The sequence below is a fragment of the Spermophilus citellus genome, assembly GCF_964194105.1.
Source record: "Spermophilus citellus genome assembly, chromosome: 12".
NCBI classification, from domain to species: domain Eukaryota; kingdom Metazoa; phylum Chordata; class Mammalia; order Rodentia; family Sciuridae; genus Spermophilus; species Spermophilus citellus.
Genome location: NC_138198.1, coordinates 44,245,181 through 44,262,067, shown reverse-complemented (window position 1 = coordinate 44,262,067; position 16,887 = coordinate 44,245,181). Strand labels below are relative to the sequence as shown.

The window sequence follows — 16,887 nt, the reverse complement described above, 5'->3', positions numbered from 1 at the left end:
GTTGGAAAGGTGATTCCAGGTTATCAATGTCTTAACATAGATTTTAAAGATATATATTTTTTTATTTTATGCATTTTACTGAAATACTTTCTATTTATAACAATACCTTGTGATTGATTGACTACTATATGCCAAGCATATACCATGTTGCTTGGTATTTTATGTAACCACCTTTTTATCCTAGCAGTGCTTGAAGCAGATTGCATATCACCATTGACGGACAAAATTCCTGAAATCAACCTGAGACGCTCAATAATTTTCCCCAAGCAGTGCCTAGATACTAGCAGCCCCTCAGTTCTAACCAAGCTGCGACTGATTCCTGCTTCAGTACTTTTAACAGTCCAAGCAACTAAAACATGAACTCATTGTACCTTCAGGTCATCACTGAGTGGTCTTCTCACATCATCCTTTAGGCAGCACCAAGAGTCACTGGCAGCAGAGAGAGAGAGGCGGCGACAGGAGAGAGAAGAAAGGTTGCAGAGAATAGAACGGGAAGAGAGAAACAAATTCAAGTAAGAAGGATTTTAAGATTCTTTTAATAATGGATTGCAGCTCAAACCATCTGACTTGATAGCTGTGTATCAATACAGTGCCAAAATGTACAAAATAATCTATTTGTTTTTAATTCTGTGTATATCTTTAAGGAAACAAGACTTACCTACAGTAGGCTGGAACTGATTTGTTCTGACCTTTCTCTAACCATAGGGCAGGAAGATCCAAATACAATTAGGGATTTGTGTGTTACTGGGTTATCCATTATCCAAAATGGTTCTATCCAGGCCTTCCTGAGGACACAGAGGCTAATTGCCTTAATCTGATTTGCTGTTTCTCTCTAAAGGTCCTCATGTTTTATTCATATTCTATTGGATGCCTGGAAGAAAATGTTTTTCTTACTGTAGCAATCTTTAATATTATTTTATATATATTATTGTTACATATGTATTTTATATATATATATATATATATATATATATATATACTATATATAATATATATTATTTATGTGTGTATATACGTATATAGCAACAATAATCCCACTTCATGATGGAGGAAAATTCATTCTGTTGATTACCCCCAACCCATTGCCCCTTGATTTCCTGGTCTCTGTCCAGCTTCAAGCATATTTCCCTGGATGGTGGCCTGTTATAGATTTCATGTCTTGGGTTGTCTTCCCCCACCAAGTCCAGTGTCCCTCCACTTCTTCCTCTGCTAGTTCACCTGTTCCCTCTTCTCTAGGACCACCTCCTTCCACCCCCTTCCCTGGTCTTCATGGAATGCAATCCACTTGCTGAATCTTTCCTTAAACACATTTTCTTCCTTTCCCTATCAGCTTACCTGCTTTCCATTTCTACTTTTCCCCATTTCTCCTACTTCTGTACTCTCTCCCCTTCATCTTCCTAGACGTCTCTCCTAGAACATCTACATGATCTCTTCGTTGCAACCTCTCACTATCTCTGCATCCTGTTTCCTTCCTTCAGTTCCTCTGGTAATTATTTCCATTGATCATTCTCAGTTGGATCAATAAGTGATATAAGCAATGAGGACTTAACAAATTGAACAACTTAGTTTTTCTCCAGAAGCCAGCAAGAGTATGTGTAATTGTAGAAATGATAAAAATTGCTGGGTGTGGTGGTTCATACCTATAATCCCAGCAGCTCTGGAGACTGAGGCAAGAGGATCACAAGTTCAAAGCCAGTCTCAACAATTTAAGGAGGCCCTAAGCAACTTAGCAAGACCCTGTCTCAAAATAATATATAAAAAGGGCTGGAAATGTAATGTGGCTCAGTGTTTAGGCACTTCTGGGTTCAATCCCCGGTACCAAGAAGAAAAAATGATTGTGAAGTTGTTAAGCTATAACTCACTATTTCTTGGAAACAGATACCCCAAGTTCATGGGCGAAATGCTAATCCTGGCTTTTATAAGAGTGGGTGTATGAATCACGTGAAGTAAAGCATTGCTGCTTTACCATACTTAAGTGGCACACCCTGAGCTGTCATACTTCTACTGAAAGATATTGGAAACGTCATCCATGTATTCACATTTCTCATGAAGTAGTTTGAAAAACTGGTCTTTTCTGTAACAACTTATCTTTAAAACTCCTGGAACTAGTTAAATGTTTCCTGATTTATGGCTTTCTGAAAAATCTGCATACTTTGCCACCAAATAGCAACAGGGAATTTGACTGAAAGATGTGGAAAATTCAGAGATTAGCCTACATACCCCAAATTTTTTATTGGTACCCTATCTTAAAATGCCATCAATGTTGAGACAAATGAAATTGGCACATTGTTTCCTGTCACTCCTATTGAATCACTGAGTGCACTCATAAATCATGGACAGAATCCAGAGCTGAAAGCTCTGAAAGAGCAGGTGAATCGAGGAAGGAGACGAGCATTTAAAATTCCACCAGGGAGAGTTCATTATTTTTCTCCAGTATCACATGACATGACCTCAGTAGCAACCCAAAACTTAGAATTGCAAATCAATGTGGACCAAAAGAACTCCAAAAGAAGCCCTCTTTTCCTGGACTGAGGCACAGACAAAGTAGTTCCTAAGGGTCAGAGTAGAGAAATTCTCCGTTTTTACTTTTTTCTATTTCTCCTGGCCCAGCTTCCAAGCAGTATTGTTTCAAAGGCACAGGATAGCAGTAACACCCAGGCCGGAGCCTACACTCTGAGAGGAGAGCCCATCCCCTGTCCAGCAGAGCAGTGGCCTGGTGACACTAGGCAAATCATTTTCCTGTCTAGCCTTCTGCTGCTGTTTGGCTGGATAAAAGTGCAGTCAGCAAAGTATGCAACAGAGCAGGGCAACTAAAGCCACAAGCTTTGACTGAAGGACCAGCAAGGAAACCAAGGAAGCCTGAAAGTGTTAGTCGCAAAGAGCAGGGAGATCGAGTGAGCACTCCTGAGCCCATCTCTGATGTGTGCAAGTGAAGGCTCTGAACGTGAACCACATACCACAGCTTTTAAAAACTAAATAGAGGACCATCACCCAGGTCCCTGACTAGCCAATGGGTGGTGCACACAGGACCTGATCTTAGTAACACTAAAAGTAGATGCAAACTGAGCTAATATTGGAAACAACATCAGAAGGCAGGCCAGAACTCACAGGCTGAACCTATCCTGATTGTCTGCTAAAACAAAAATCAAGATTGTTTTTGGTAGAAATGCCCAGAAACTCACTATAGGATATTTAAAATTTATAGAATACAATTCAAAATAACTTGTCCTGCAAAGAACAGGAAAAAAGCATTTTTAAACAATATTTTTATTCTAGATGGTCAATAATACCTTATTTATTTTTATGTGATGCTGAAGATCAAACCCAGTGCCTCACTTGTGCTAGGCAACTCTCTACCACTGAGCCACAACCCAAGGAAAATTTTAACTCGAAGAGAAAAGATAATCAAAAGATAACCACAAAATGAAGAAGATGTCATAATTATTACAAAAGACTTTAAAGTAGCTACTGTGAATGTGCTTCAAGAAGTAAGGACAGTTGGGCATGGTGGCAATGCCTGTAATCTCAGCAACTTGAGAAGCTGAGGCAGGAGGATTGAAAGTTCAAGACCAACTTCAGCTTTAAGGCTTTAAGTAACTTGGTGAGACCCTGTCCCAAAAAATAAAATGGGCAGGGGATGTGGCTCTATGGTAAAGCACCCCTGTGCTTAATCCACAGTACCCTCCCCAAACAACAACAAAAAACAGTAGGAGACAAATGTACTTGAAACAAATAGATATCTCTGCGAAGAAAAAAAAAAAACAAAAAACAAAAAAAGCTGTATACATACATATAGAACTTAAAAATGTTTTAAATCAAAATGAAAAAATTACATTAGCTGAGCAACAGAAAAGAAAGGAGTCGGTGAACCTCAAGGTGGTACAGTAGGAATTATCTAATCTGAAAACGAAACAGAAATTGAAAAATATGAATAAGGGCCGAAGTTGTGGCTCAGTGGTACAGTGGCTTGCCTAGCATGCGTGAGACACTGGGTTCAATCCTCAGCACCACATACAAATAAGTGAAATAAAGGCGTTCTGTCCATCTGTAACTACAAAAAAATTTTTTTAAAGTATGAACAGTTTTTGAGACCCATGGAAAACACCAAAATGTCTAGAATTCATGTGTAGATCCCCCGGGGTATAAGAGAATAGGAAAAGAATGTATTGTAATATATATTGAGCCCCTTATATGTGACACATGCACACAGAGTTGAGGATTAGACTTGGATACCCTGCCATAGGAGATTGTTCATAGCTGTCTGCCATTTGCTCTTGGTTCCAAATGATTTTCACTTCTCATTTAAGAGAGCAGACATACCCAGCAGAATGACTTTTTTTTCCGGAAAGGAAGCTAACATCAGGGCAGAGCATAGGCAACTCAATTATAGTAGCTGCAATTCCATATTCTGAGAATGAATGAAATGAGACCTGAAAAAGGATATAGGAAGAGCTTTACATGGCGGTCTCTAGTGTTATCAGAAAGGCCACCTCTCACTGGTTTCATTAACTTAAATTGTTAACCTTTCTGTGTGTTTTTTTTTTTTTTTGTTATTGTTGTTCCTTATCAGTTGTTTTTGTTGAATGTGGTTTTAAGTTTTCAAGGTTATGAGAAATTTTATTTCTTGTGTGGAAAAGGATAATGTTTATAAGTGATGACCAATCTGAGTCCTAGTTGCAGCCCACCCCCAACCTACTTCAGTCTTCATGAAGTACTGTCCCTTTTAACCCAGTTAGGGACTCTATTCAGTTAGGAATAGAATACTAAGCTCCATCATGAGGGTCACTGTAGAAAGCCATGTCTTGATTCTCCAGGAAAATAGTCCACTGAGAGGTGACTAACCAAATAGTCTTAAAATCAGATTCGAGTTGGAACGTGATCAAGAGAAAAACAAAAAGTTGAACAAAGATGGGCATCATATGGCTACAAAGAATGCATGAAGTCAGAGATCCTAACATTCCCGACCTAGAAACTGAGAGTGTGATGATGGGGAGAAAGAACCCTGGACTGTGGAAGGAGTGTCCAAACTGCAGAGTATAACACAAATGGCCACAACCTTTGGGCACACATTGATTGATTTTGTGTGTATGGGGTGGGGGGAATTGAACCCAAGAGTGCTTTACCTCTGAGCTACATCCCCATCCCTTTAATATTTTTGAGAGAGGGTCTCGGTTGCTGAGGCTGGCCTTGAACTCGGTGATCCTCCTGCTTCAGTCTCCCAGGGTGTTGTAATCACATGTGAGCACCACCATGCCTGGAAGAAGTTTATTTCATGAGATGGATATGATGGAACTACTGGAGCTCAGTCAAATATTAATTACCTCCAATAACTACTGCTTACTCATAGTCACCACATTTTTAAATGTATATTTTAAAACTTCTCTTCCTCCCTCACTACTTACCTTTTTTCCCCACAGAGTAATAGTGTTGCTGAGTGAATCCTATATTTTTGTTTTTTGATGTCTTTGTGATTTTATTGAAAATCCATTGTGTTTAGAACTTTAAAGTACAGCCTTTAAACTTTAAAAAATTGAACAACATGTTTTTTTTCACTTCTAAATAGCAGGCTTTCATGATATCCTGTTAATAATAACTTTGTAATTTTATAAGCATCTAATTTTATTATTATTTTCCTTCCCCGTTTGTTCTGCATATTTCTATTAGCCGAGAGTATTTAGACAAAAGAGAAGAGCAAAGACAAGCAAGAGAAGGAAGGTTGGTATCTCTTCTTTCCCATTCTAACCAAATGGTATGTGACTTTGCATTGTTACCCAAGCATGCAGAGGAGACTGTGTTCATTAAAATATATTAACTTCTTCTAAGGCACCTAAAGCATTGTGTAACTGGCATGGGGGGGGGGGCGGGGACGGGAAAGGGTGCCATAGTTGTGTAAGTTTTTCCAGGTAAAGTTTTATCATTTAGTGTTATGGTGGAATGCATGTGTGCTCCTCTCCAAATGAGCACATTACTATTACCTTACTGACACATAGTACATGTATTGTCACTTGTCACTTAACTGCTGGGATCTGTCCTTGAAATTACTTCTATGGGACCATTGTTGTATATATCATCCATCAATGACCAAAACACCATTGTGCAGTGTATGACTGTTTGACATGGCATGGACCACCACTGCTCAGCCCAGGTTAGATACCTTTAGCATGTGCTTCCATATCACTTCATTGCCATTCCTTCAACAAATATTTGAGCACACACATAGTAAGGGGTGATAGACACACCCGAGACTCTTGCTGGTTGTGCCTGATCATACCCCCGTCTCCTGAGTTGCACCCAGCTTCTGAGTGTCGGGAATTATGCCTGGTTTACCTTGCTTGCCCCAGTGCCCACCACAGTGCGTGGCATGTAGTAGGCACTTAGGAATGTTATGTAGAATAAACAAATGAGCAAATGAACCAGCAGCTGTATTTTAAGATATTCAAGCTGTAAGCTAGCTTATTAATTTCAGTGGAAGCAGGGCTTGAACCCCAATAAAAATAGTTAGCATACTCAGTGTTTGATAAATGTAGGTAAACAAAAAAAAAACTGGTTTTAGACAAGTTTTTACCCTCTACACTGTACAGACTGCAGTTGTCACCTCTGCCACCAGATGGTGTTACAGCATGGAGAGACGGAAAGGCTCATTTTACACCTTTTGTATTGGAGCCAGCTGGGAACCTAATAATTTCTGGACTGTGCCAATAAGATGTGGAATCATGCTAATTTTTTAGACACCATCAGCTAAATAGATCAAGACAGTCTGAGCAGAGTGGAGACTGTCTGTGCTCAATTAAAAAATTAGGTGCTTAAGTCAGCCTCATAAATAAAACTACAGCAATGCTTTATTTTCAACATTCTATTAGATTATTGTCATCCTAACTACCAGTTGTGGCTAGTAAATTCAGAATGAAAGATGCTGGTAAGGAAATAAGAAACTTCTGTTTCTCTAACCAGTGTCTGTTTATAACATGGGGTGGGGGTGTATAAATTATACTCCCTCTTACTGAAAATATTGTTGACTTTCTGCCCAGGCTTAAGGAATTTTTTTTAAAGTTTTTCCTCCAGAGTCTATACTTTGAGCTTCCTACAACTTGACCATCAGATTATATAGGCAAAGCTTGACAGCTCCTGGGGAAATGTCAAGGTGCTTTGTGGTTCAGACTGACTTCAGAATTTTTCCGAACCATTGAAAAGCCAGGGGTGGTTATTTGCTGCTCTTTTTTCCAATAAGGGCTTATGCCTGGCAGACTTGTGTAGAGGAGTTGTCAATCCTCTCCTCCCCTATTTTTCTCTGCCTTTGTTCCTCAACCACAAGCTGCCCATCTGCCTGGGTTGCCTTAGCAGGTGCAGGAGCAGACTCCCCATGGCCCCATGAGGGCTCCTTCCCTCAGCCCACATTGGGGTTTCACAGAAGTTTGATAAAAAGCAGGCGATAATTTTCCTTTGGTTTGGATCAAACACTTTTTTGGGTAGTTTGTTTCTTGAATTACCTGGTGATAATAAGAGTGAGGGAGAGATACTCTAATCCCTATTTGGAAAGTTTTGAGTGTTCCTGGTAATCCAGGAAATAATAAGATCTCCAAATATAATGGAATTTGGAAATAAATGGAGCAACTAAGTGGAGATCAGAGGTAGAAAGAGGTTCAGAAATAAGAAAGGAACTCCACCTATTAACTCTATCTTGAAGAGGGGCGTTTCCAGGATTCAACGACTCTTAATGAAAAGTCTCAGAGAATGATGGCCTGAGTCATGACCAATGGTTTTGGGGTTTGTGTCATGTTAGTTGAAGAAGATAATCATTGTTTTGCTATGTTGAGGTCCAGTGACCATCCAGTTAAAATAAAATTTATCTTTCCATGATTTCAGACAAATTTTATTGACAGTGATAGACCAGGAATGTTTCTATGGAGTTGCTGCTTCTAATTTTTTAAAAATAGAAAAGTTTTTATATGATATGATCCATTTTAAGGGAAGTGCATGAATTTTTCAGAGAGTGGAGTGGAGTATAATGAGATCCAGTCTGGGGACATATTGGGGTGGAGGTGGGGTAGTTGGTACATCAGTTCAGCCTAGGTTTTTTTTTAGTCTGAGGGGGGAGCTGGGTAGCCGGATCCAAAGAGGAAATGCCACCTGGTGAGCATGGCTTTCAGAAACCAAGCACAGGCAAGATTTAGGGGCTGGTTTGGGAGTTTGGAACTTATACACAAAAGTCAACAATGAAGCAGTGAGAAAGGATTCCGAGCATTGCTTAAAAGGACTGAGAATAGAAGTTAGAGGAGCCAAGCTTGGGAGAGTTTCCAGGAGGAAGGAAGCAGGAAACATTGTCGGTGACTAGATTTAGGTTAACCTCAGGTTGGGTTTCTACAGAGTCCTGTGCAAAAAACCTGAGCCACAGCTCCAGCCCTGCCATCAGACCCTGGTGGATGCTGGGTTTATTCCAGCAGTTTATTTACCTTTCTTGTTTATTATTAATTCTGTTACTAGAGCTTTTAGCACATGAAAGGGACTCAGCCAATGTCCAGTCAATAAGTGAAAAGATGAATGAGCAAACAGGATGAGGCACAATGAGGAGAAATGGGAATGTTTAGATGAAGGCAGCAAAGGTGGAAGGTCTGTGCCTGGGGCCATGCTCTGTAGCCTGGAAGCCACACCTCCGGCTTTGCACAGGAGGTTCCCTCATGCTCTGTTCATTGCTGTTGCTTCATGAGGCAGTAGACACATGACAGCCACTGCATGGGCTGATGGGCTCCCCAGATCAAGTGTGTTTGGGCCCCTGAATGCTGGGGCTTTTAGTCACTATCTAAGGGAAGGCCATGATATGGGTCCAACTTTCTCTCCAGGGCTCCAGAGGACCTGTGGGCAGGAGGGTCGCTCAGCTGTAACTTCTCACTGCTGGCTACTGTGCCTCTTTCCATGAGTACCAGCCCACCACCCTCACCCCTGATTGCTATCGACAAACACTGCTGCTCCTCTTCCAGAAAAGTTCAGTGCTATTGTGAGCGCACAAATGATGGAGTCAGGGAGCAGATCTCAGATCAGCAAGCTTCTCTTTATTCAGCAGCGGGGTCAATCGGACAAACACCTGCTGTGGCTCGTTTTCAGGGATAAAATGGCTGCTGGCCGCCAGGTTCTGGGCTTTATATACAATCTTAGCAGAGCTAGGCCATGGGCGGAGTCAGTCACTTTTGGCAGGGCTCCTTTGGGGGTCAGGGGGTCGGGCCAGGTCATGAGAGTTATGTTGACAGGATCGTTTAGAGTTGGAAGACAGGTAACCCTGTCCCTCACTCTTGTCCTCCCTGACACTCTGCCCCTGCCATTTAAAATATACATACATATATATATATATATTTTTTTTTTTTTTAACAGATGAAGCACATAGGACACACTTGGACATTTTAACCATTTTAAGTGTATAGTTCAAGAGTTTAGTACTATCAGGTATATTCACGTTGTTGGGTTACCAGTCTCCATATCCCTTGTCTTTTTAAACGGAAACTCTGTACCCATTAAACACCATACCCCACCCCAGCCATTTTTGTCTACATCCTCATTCCTTGGGATGATTCTGGTTAAACCATTGACTCTTCCCCAGGATGGCATCCGTGAGACCGAGGGATGCATAGGAGTAGTCTTTGTATTTTATCTATTCTGGTTCTGGGATCAGCAGCTGGGATGAGAGTCCCCCAGAATGTAGTGTGAACCCTTTGTTTGCCAGCCCATGCCTGCCAGAATGGCTGCCCACAGGGAAGGATAGGGAGGGATATGGAAAGCCAGGACCAAGGCTGGACCAGCTAACACGAACCCCGGAAAAGGTCATCATCCTGATTGGAAGTTTTTTGTGCAAGGCCTCATTACCACACTTCCTGGTTTCCTGTTCTTGGATTCTGACCTTCTAGACCTCTGTGGATAGTCTTATTTGTACTTCCTTCCTTGCCTGCCCCTTTCTCCTGTCCTAGACATGGACTCAGTGTGAGAATGCCTGGGCTCCCTCCTCCTGGCCTGACAGCATTCATGGCCTTGAGTAAACTATCTGAAAAGCTTCCAGGGGTCTCAACATGCTGCCATGAAAATCCTTTTATTTCCCAGCCTGGCAGGGGATGGAGGTTTCCTTGCTCATCTTAACTGAGTTCAGAAACATGTTCTTTGTTACCTCTTTTACCTTTTGTGTTAGTCAACAACTTAGAGGAAAGGTTTAATTTTGGCTCATTATTTTAGAGGTTTCAGTTCATGATTGGTTGGCTCCATTGTTCTAGGCCTGAGGTGAGGCAGAGCATCATGGTGGAGGGGTGTGTTGGAGGAAATCTGCTCATCCCCAAGTAACCAGGAAGCAGAGAAACAGGAAGAATGGGAGGGGCTGGAGAGAAGATAAATCCACCCAGGACACGACCCCACTAACCTCCTTCCTCCAACTAGGTCTCACCTCCTAGTAGTCCATTTCATCATCCACTGTTGAGGTCAGAGCCCTCACTTCCCAGAAGTCTCACTTCTGAACACAAGAACTTGGGGAGATTCCAGATCTAAACCATGACACCTTTTGAAGAGGTGATGCTTTTGGCAAAGAAGTCCAGAGTGTGATTCTTTCTGGGTACAGCTTCATCCCCTATGAGGCATCTGCTCTGTCACCAAGTCTCAGATGTTTGTATGCACAACCCATCACACATCTTTTATCAGACTCACCAGGAAAGCAGGCTCACTGCCCATGAAAATGAAATGGTGCGCCTTTGCTCCTCGGTACCCTGGGCCGCAGGTGGGCCTGTGCAGGTGGAGGCTGCTGTGCAGGTTTCTCCCTGTGCACTTTGCCTACTCTCCATTAGCTGACAAATGCAAGGCACTGAGGGAGAGAACAAAGGATGGTAATCTTCCTTGTTCTGAAAAATCATATTAGCTGCTTGTTGAAAACAGACGTACACATGTGAAAAGATGACTATGCCAGGCCATAAATGTAAAATGCCATCCGAGTTGAATGGGCTACATATCCGACATGAGTTCAGAGGCAGGACCAAGATCGCTTCCAGCTGTGGTGGTCAAGGCAGGCTTCACAGAGCGGGAAGGGCGTGCAAGAATGGGTGAAGGACAGTCTGCCTTTGTGCTGGCAGGGAGAATGGGTACTGGTGACAGGGAGCCACGCCCACTCAAGGATGGGATGGAGAGGTGCCTGCTTTCTAAATGCATCCTTTGTAAAGATTCTAAATATGTGCTTTGCCTTTCTCATCCTGGTGAATTAGGAGCATCATGTCCAATGCCTGGGTGGGTCCCTGGTGGGTTGGGAGGGGCTGAAGCAGTGCATCCAGATGGGTGTGGAGTGAGGGTCCCAAGTAAGCTATTTCACAGTTCAGCGGTAAGATCCTCAGATACCTGCTGCAGCTGAATTCTGCACAAATAATGGTGGGTAAAATTAGCAGACATCTGGAAGAGGCACATATTTCAGAGTTATTTTGGTCTGATCTATAAAGCACACTATGAGGAATATGATTGGTAGCTGGTCTTAATAAACAGTGGGTTTTGCCTGCCTGAAATGCAAAACAGATGTATCTTTGTTCTTTTAAACTGACTTTGATGAATAAACTATATGTGACGTCAGGTCCAAGCTATTGGATGTCTCTGAGTCCTACTCAGAAATATTTTAGAATATAAAAAAAAGTTTCCATGGTTGATGCTGAAAGAACAAAGTAAATTCCAGTTGCATTGCTGTTAGTGTTGAAGCAGGTTCAGAAATTCCGAGAGGACTTCATCCAAGCAGACCCTTTTGTTATTTTGGGACCATTGTTTCTTTCCATCACACCGAGTCCAGGCATGTCCTCCTATTTCGCAGCTGCGTGCTCTGAGGGGGTTTGGTCCTCAGCTGTCACTGTTAAAGCTTCTAAATGGTCGTTATTGCTATTTTGCTTATTGGTGCAAATGGTTCCTAAAAGAGCAAAACGGAATGCTGCTGCAGTGATGCAGGATCTGGGACTCTGCGATGTGGCCACTTCCCGCAATTTGTTTGGTTATGAATGATGCAGGGTTTTTAATCATTAGCATCTTGGCTCCGCTGGGTGTTTCTGGCAGACTGACCCTCCAGTCAGCTTTGCGCCGTGCTCTGTGCACCAGGAAACCAGCTCACCCTGCAGGTGTTTCATCCATAAACAAGCATCAGCCACGGGCTCCTCTTTCTTTTTACGGAAACCCTTTGGAATTTAACTTTCAGATACAAATACTTGGAACAGTTGGCAGCTGAGGCACACGAGAAGGAGCTGAGAAGCCGGAGTGCAAGCCAAGGCAGAACTGACCTCTCCTTGGACCTGACCTCACCGGCAGCCCCCTGCTTTGCCTGCCCCTCTGAGCCAGAACTCTTCATCCTTAAACTCTAAAGAGGCTCTCCACGTGTTACCCTCCTCCCTAGGAACACCTCTGCATCCCCAAGGTGAGTTCAGGGAGAGTAGAGGGAAAAACAGATGAGTTAACATCAGACAGGTTCTTCTGTGCAGCCTTAAGGATTCCAACATGCAAATTAATGTGAAGACAGTCGTGACAGGTAAGTTTGGAGAATGGCTGCAACCTGCACTGTCAGTAGACATCTTCAGAGCCACTAATAGTAGAGCAAAATCATTTCTAAAAGTGGCCATTGAAAAGGGAGAGTATAAAAAATAAGACACACCTAATCCCAGACATCAGGGTCTTAATACTTTATAATTTGGATAGATGGGTCTGCTCAATAAAGCGAGCAATTTTGAATTTTCTTACCCTGGGAGCTGTTAGGTTTAAATTAAACTGATGAATAACAAAATTAATGAAAGCAAAGAAAATGTAGCCTTAATTAAGATAGAAGTTAAATACTAAAGAAAAAAAGTTAAAATTACTGGCACATGTTGTGTATACCGGCTATGTGCAGACTGGCAGGCTCTCCTGGAGAAATTCTGTCATCTTAGTTTCATTTGGAGAAAAGCAATAATGTTGTTCACTGCAGCCTTGAGCATCAGCTGTCTCCCAGATTGCTCTATGCACTATGGGTTTGTTTTCTTTCACATTAACCTGCAGCATGGTTCTCAGGCATAGGTGCTTGCACAATGCATGCTGGTTAACACTGCCGTGAGCACTGTTTAGTCTTATTTAGTGTTATGGCTTACAGCCTGATGTAGACTTAGCCAACCAAACATAGCAGAGACACTAAACTTTTAACTCTAGGAGGGTTGACTAAATATGGCATAAAGTTTAACTTAAGCAAGACAGTACTCCATGACCTCAGCAGAACTGGATGTAATGGAACGACATTGTCTATCCAACTTTTTGCTGGCTCTCGAACCTCAGAGCTCATTCTGCAGGAGCAGGCTGGCTCCACCACAGCTTTCAATAATGTCTAGTTACTCCTGGTCTTTAAGCCATAGAAGATTGTCCCAGGCAGATGGGTCAGTCATGGATGAGTAATATCAGTCTGAAAATATTGAGACTCTGAGGATCAGGAAAACAGACTGGTCCGTGACAGCCAGTGCTTTCCAAATGCTGCCCTCTACCGCTGTGTCTACGTTGTGGTACTTCCAGAGGCAATATTAAAAAAAAAAAAATCACTGCAAAGTTGTAGCTCAGCACTTAACCTTGGGACTTTGCACTCAGAGTTGCACCTTCAGTCTTTTTCTGAATGATTATGTAATCCGGGAGATACAGAACACCCCCAAGCTGAGAGGGACCTGTTGGTATCTATTCCTGGTGTTTTTCCTTAAAATTTTAAGCTTAATATTTGTGGCAGAAAATGGCTACTCAGGTATTTTGTTCAATCAGAGCTGAATTTGAGGCCATCCTATCTTTTAAAACAGAATATGTTAAACTTCAAGAGCAACACAGAAAATAAGTGTTTTGTACATATACATAGCATGCATTTGGGAAACACTAGTTATGTCAGTATATTTTCAGGAAGATAAATAGCAAATGTCATTTTCCTCTTCGGTGAAAGGGTAGATATGGAGAAAATGATTAAGTAAAATCACACAGCTGATACCTGTATCTGAATATGGAATACAGGGCTTGAATTCATACATAATTACAAATTAGTAAGCATCATATGGTGATGTTGTTTTTTTTTTTTTTCCCTGGGGTAAAAAAAAAGAAAAAAAAATTCTTTTAGTATCTAGAAGAGCTATTCATCATGTTTAATAGTTCAAATCAGAACCAGCAAAGAAATCTAGCTTCCTTGTCCTAATGTGTAACTGATGAATAAAATTGGAAAGTATATAAAAACTCCGTAAGAGACTGATCTCAAAAAGAAGACTTGAGGCTTACTTCTGATTTGAAGACTTTTGCCTTCATGACAGAAATAGTGTTGGGGTGCCAGAAAGCTTTTTCTCAGTCTATTTTGTTATTCTTTGAAACATCCTGGTAGCATCTCATTGCTGGGCTATTTTGACTGGATCCTCTTTTTTTTTTTTCTTCCTTCCTCTCATATTGTGGATTAAACCAGGGGTGCTATACCACTGAGCTACATTCCCAACCTTTTTTAGCTTTTATTCTGAGACAGGGCCTCACTAGGTTGCTGAGGCTACCCTCAAACCTGCAATCCTCCTGTCTCAGCCTCCTGAGTAACTGAGATCACAAGCATATACCACCATATCTAGTCCAAGTCTCATTTTCAAATTTTTTAAAAGAACTTTTTGCTTATCCCTAACATTTATTACATCCCAACATCTGGAGGAAGAATAAAAAATATAATCACACATGAAGATGTTTGTCTTGCGTCAAACACCTGGCATTATGTGGTTCAGTTTTGCCAGGGATTTACTCCCTTTTTTGCTCTTGACCCTTATGGAGTCATAGGATCAAAATACACTTCACATTTTTTGTAGCAATCTGTCCCTTCCTCCCAAATGCTATAATTTAATATCATGTTGTGCATTTGGATAATTAGGGAGATGTTATCCTTATTTTCCTGAGGCTCAAATGGGTTGGAAGATTTGCTTCAGATTTCCTGGCACAGTGCTGGGAGGAGAACCAAGTGTTCTGACCCCATCACAACCATTTATCACGGTTCCACAGAATTCATGGTGGTGTACAAATCTATACTGCCCCATCCTTAAGCCTACCTTCTTCCCGCAAACTTCCCATTTCTTACCACAGAGAAAAATAGTTGCCTGGGATATGCTTTCTTGCATCACATCTACAGAAATTGTGGCCTATATTTCAGAATTGTATATATAAGAAAAAGAAAAACTAATATTTATGATTGACTTACATAAACTTCCAGATGATTGTTCACTTTATGGAGTCTTTTACTACAGATCTTTACACAGATTCTGAAGAGCTTTCAAAAGCAGAAAATACAGCATTTTTTAAAAAGAAATTCTTCTCTAAAATGTTTTTAGAAAGAGAAGGGCTAATGGTTAAATACCAATAGCATTATGTGCCATCTAGTGAGATCTGTCAGCCAAAATTCTTCCCAGCTAAATCTGCTGTAACTCTTGTATAAATGATGCCACTAACCCCCACCATCAAGTCAAAATGTGTTTGAATTACTTTTCCATCTGGTCCTCTTGTGGCTCACAGCAGATGTGTGTCCCAATACTGCCTAGACTTAGTGGTGATGGTCTAAGTATTTTTCCTCTGTGTAAAACTACTAGGCCCAAGTGAGGAAAAGACATCTGCATGTGTTCTCATTTGTACTGTTCAGAAATCAGTGCAGACCATTATCTGAAAGTTCAGGTATAAATGGTAGGGTATCTCTTTGCATTCATTGCTGTGAAATCCTTACCTTACTTTTTACAAAGCCCTGGAGATTTGCATCAGAATATCTAATAAGTTTATGTCCTATTATTAGGAAACTCATAGATGATTCTGAAAGCAAAAAAAGTCATTGTCACTGATTAGAGAAAATAACGTGTTCGTATTGGGATAAAGTTCTTTAGTATGATTCTTCAGAAAATTGCACTAAGGATTAAAAAATAATAATGCATGTGTCCATAAACAGCCAATATAGCCAAGTAACCTATCATCCCCGTAGGTATCAGAGCTAAGTAACTTCTTTCCTGGAAACTAGGTAGAGAAAAACCATTCACCTGAAAACCAGGTTTTGACAGAGGTCCCTGTAGTGTGTCCTCGGACTGAATTGCCTTCCCTAGAGAGCTAGAACTATGTCTCCACCTTGCTCTGTCCCTCACACGAGTCTCTCCTGTGGTCAGGTGGAGAGAAATGAATTTTCCCAGTGGGAGAAGGCTGCTAGCAAGATTTGATAAGTGACTTTTGTCCACTAGCTGCTTCATGGAAGCATGCATACTGACCAGGTTATTTTTGTTGTTAGCTTGACAGCCCCCATATTGCACACAGAAATGACACTTTGAAAATTTTTGCCACAATATGTTAATTTTGTGTCAGGAAACATAACATTCAACAGTAGTTTCTTTTTCTCCTTATTTTTTATTCTTAGATATTTCCACGTCTCCTTGGTATGACTCTGGGGATATATGTCCTATCGAGTCAAGCTTTTACCGAAATTACTGACAACAGCATTCTGATATTTTTCTCTCAAGCATTTAAAATAGTAGCGAATATGACAATTCCTCCAGCCTCCTGATGTCTGCTAAAATGGATAGTCATTTTTCAGGGAAGCACCCATTCCTCATCCTGGCTGGGGTCATTGTTAGCATCAACTGAACATCTTTGTCACCTTCATTCTGTTTAATATGTTTGACTCTTGTTCAGATGTAGGCATTATCCTAAGTTACCTAATCTACACAGCATAAGTCATGAAACATCTGGAATCCTATTTCCACCTGGCAATGGAATATCATTAGTCATTAGCTTCATGCTTGCTGGTTCACTAGCATAAAGCTTTTGGATCCCTCCAGTCTAGTGCTTCATGAACTGGCAGGAAACTTGATTCTTTGTGGGTCTGTGACTCAGGTCTGCCCTGTTTCCCCTGGACCTCAC

At 41.3% G+C, this 16,887-nt stretch overlaps 1 long non-coding RNA gene across 1 annotated transcript; it reads left to right on the top strand.

Annotated features, from left to right (window-relative positions):
* Nucleotides 1-383: 383 nt before the first annotated feature.
* On the top strand, nt 384-12,350 carry LOC308631800. The gene is made up of 3 exons (XR_014018343.1): nt 384-512; nt 5,665-5,715; nt 12,185-12,350. It is a non-coding gene; the product is annotated as an uncharacterized lncRNA (long non-coding RNA).
* The last annotated feature ends 4,537 nt before the right edge of the window (nt 12,351-16,887 follow it).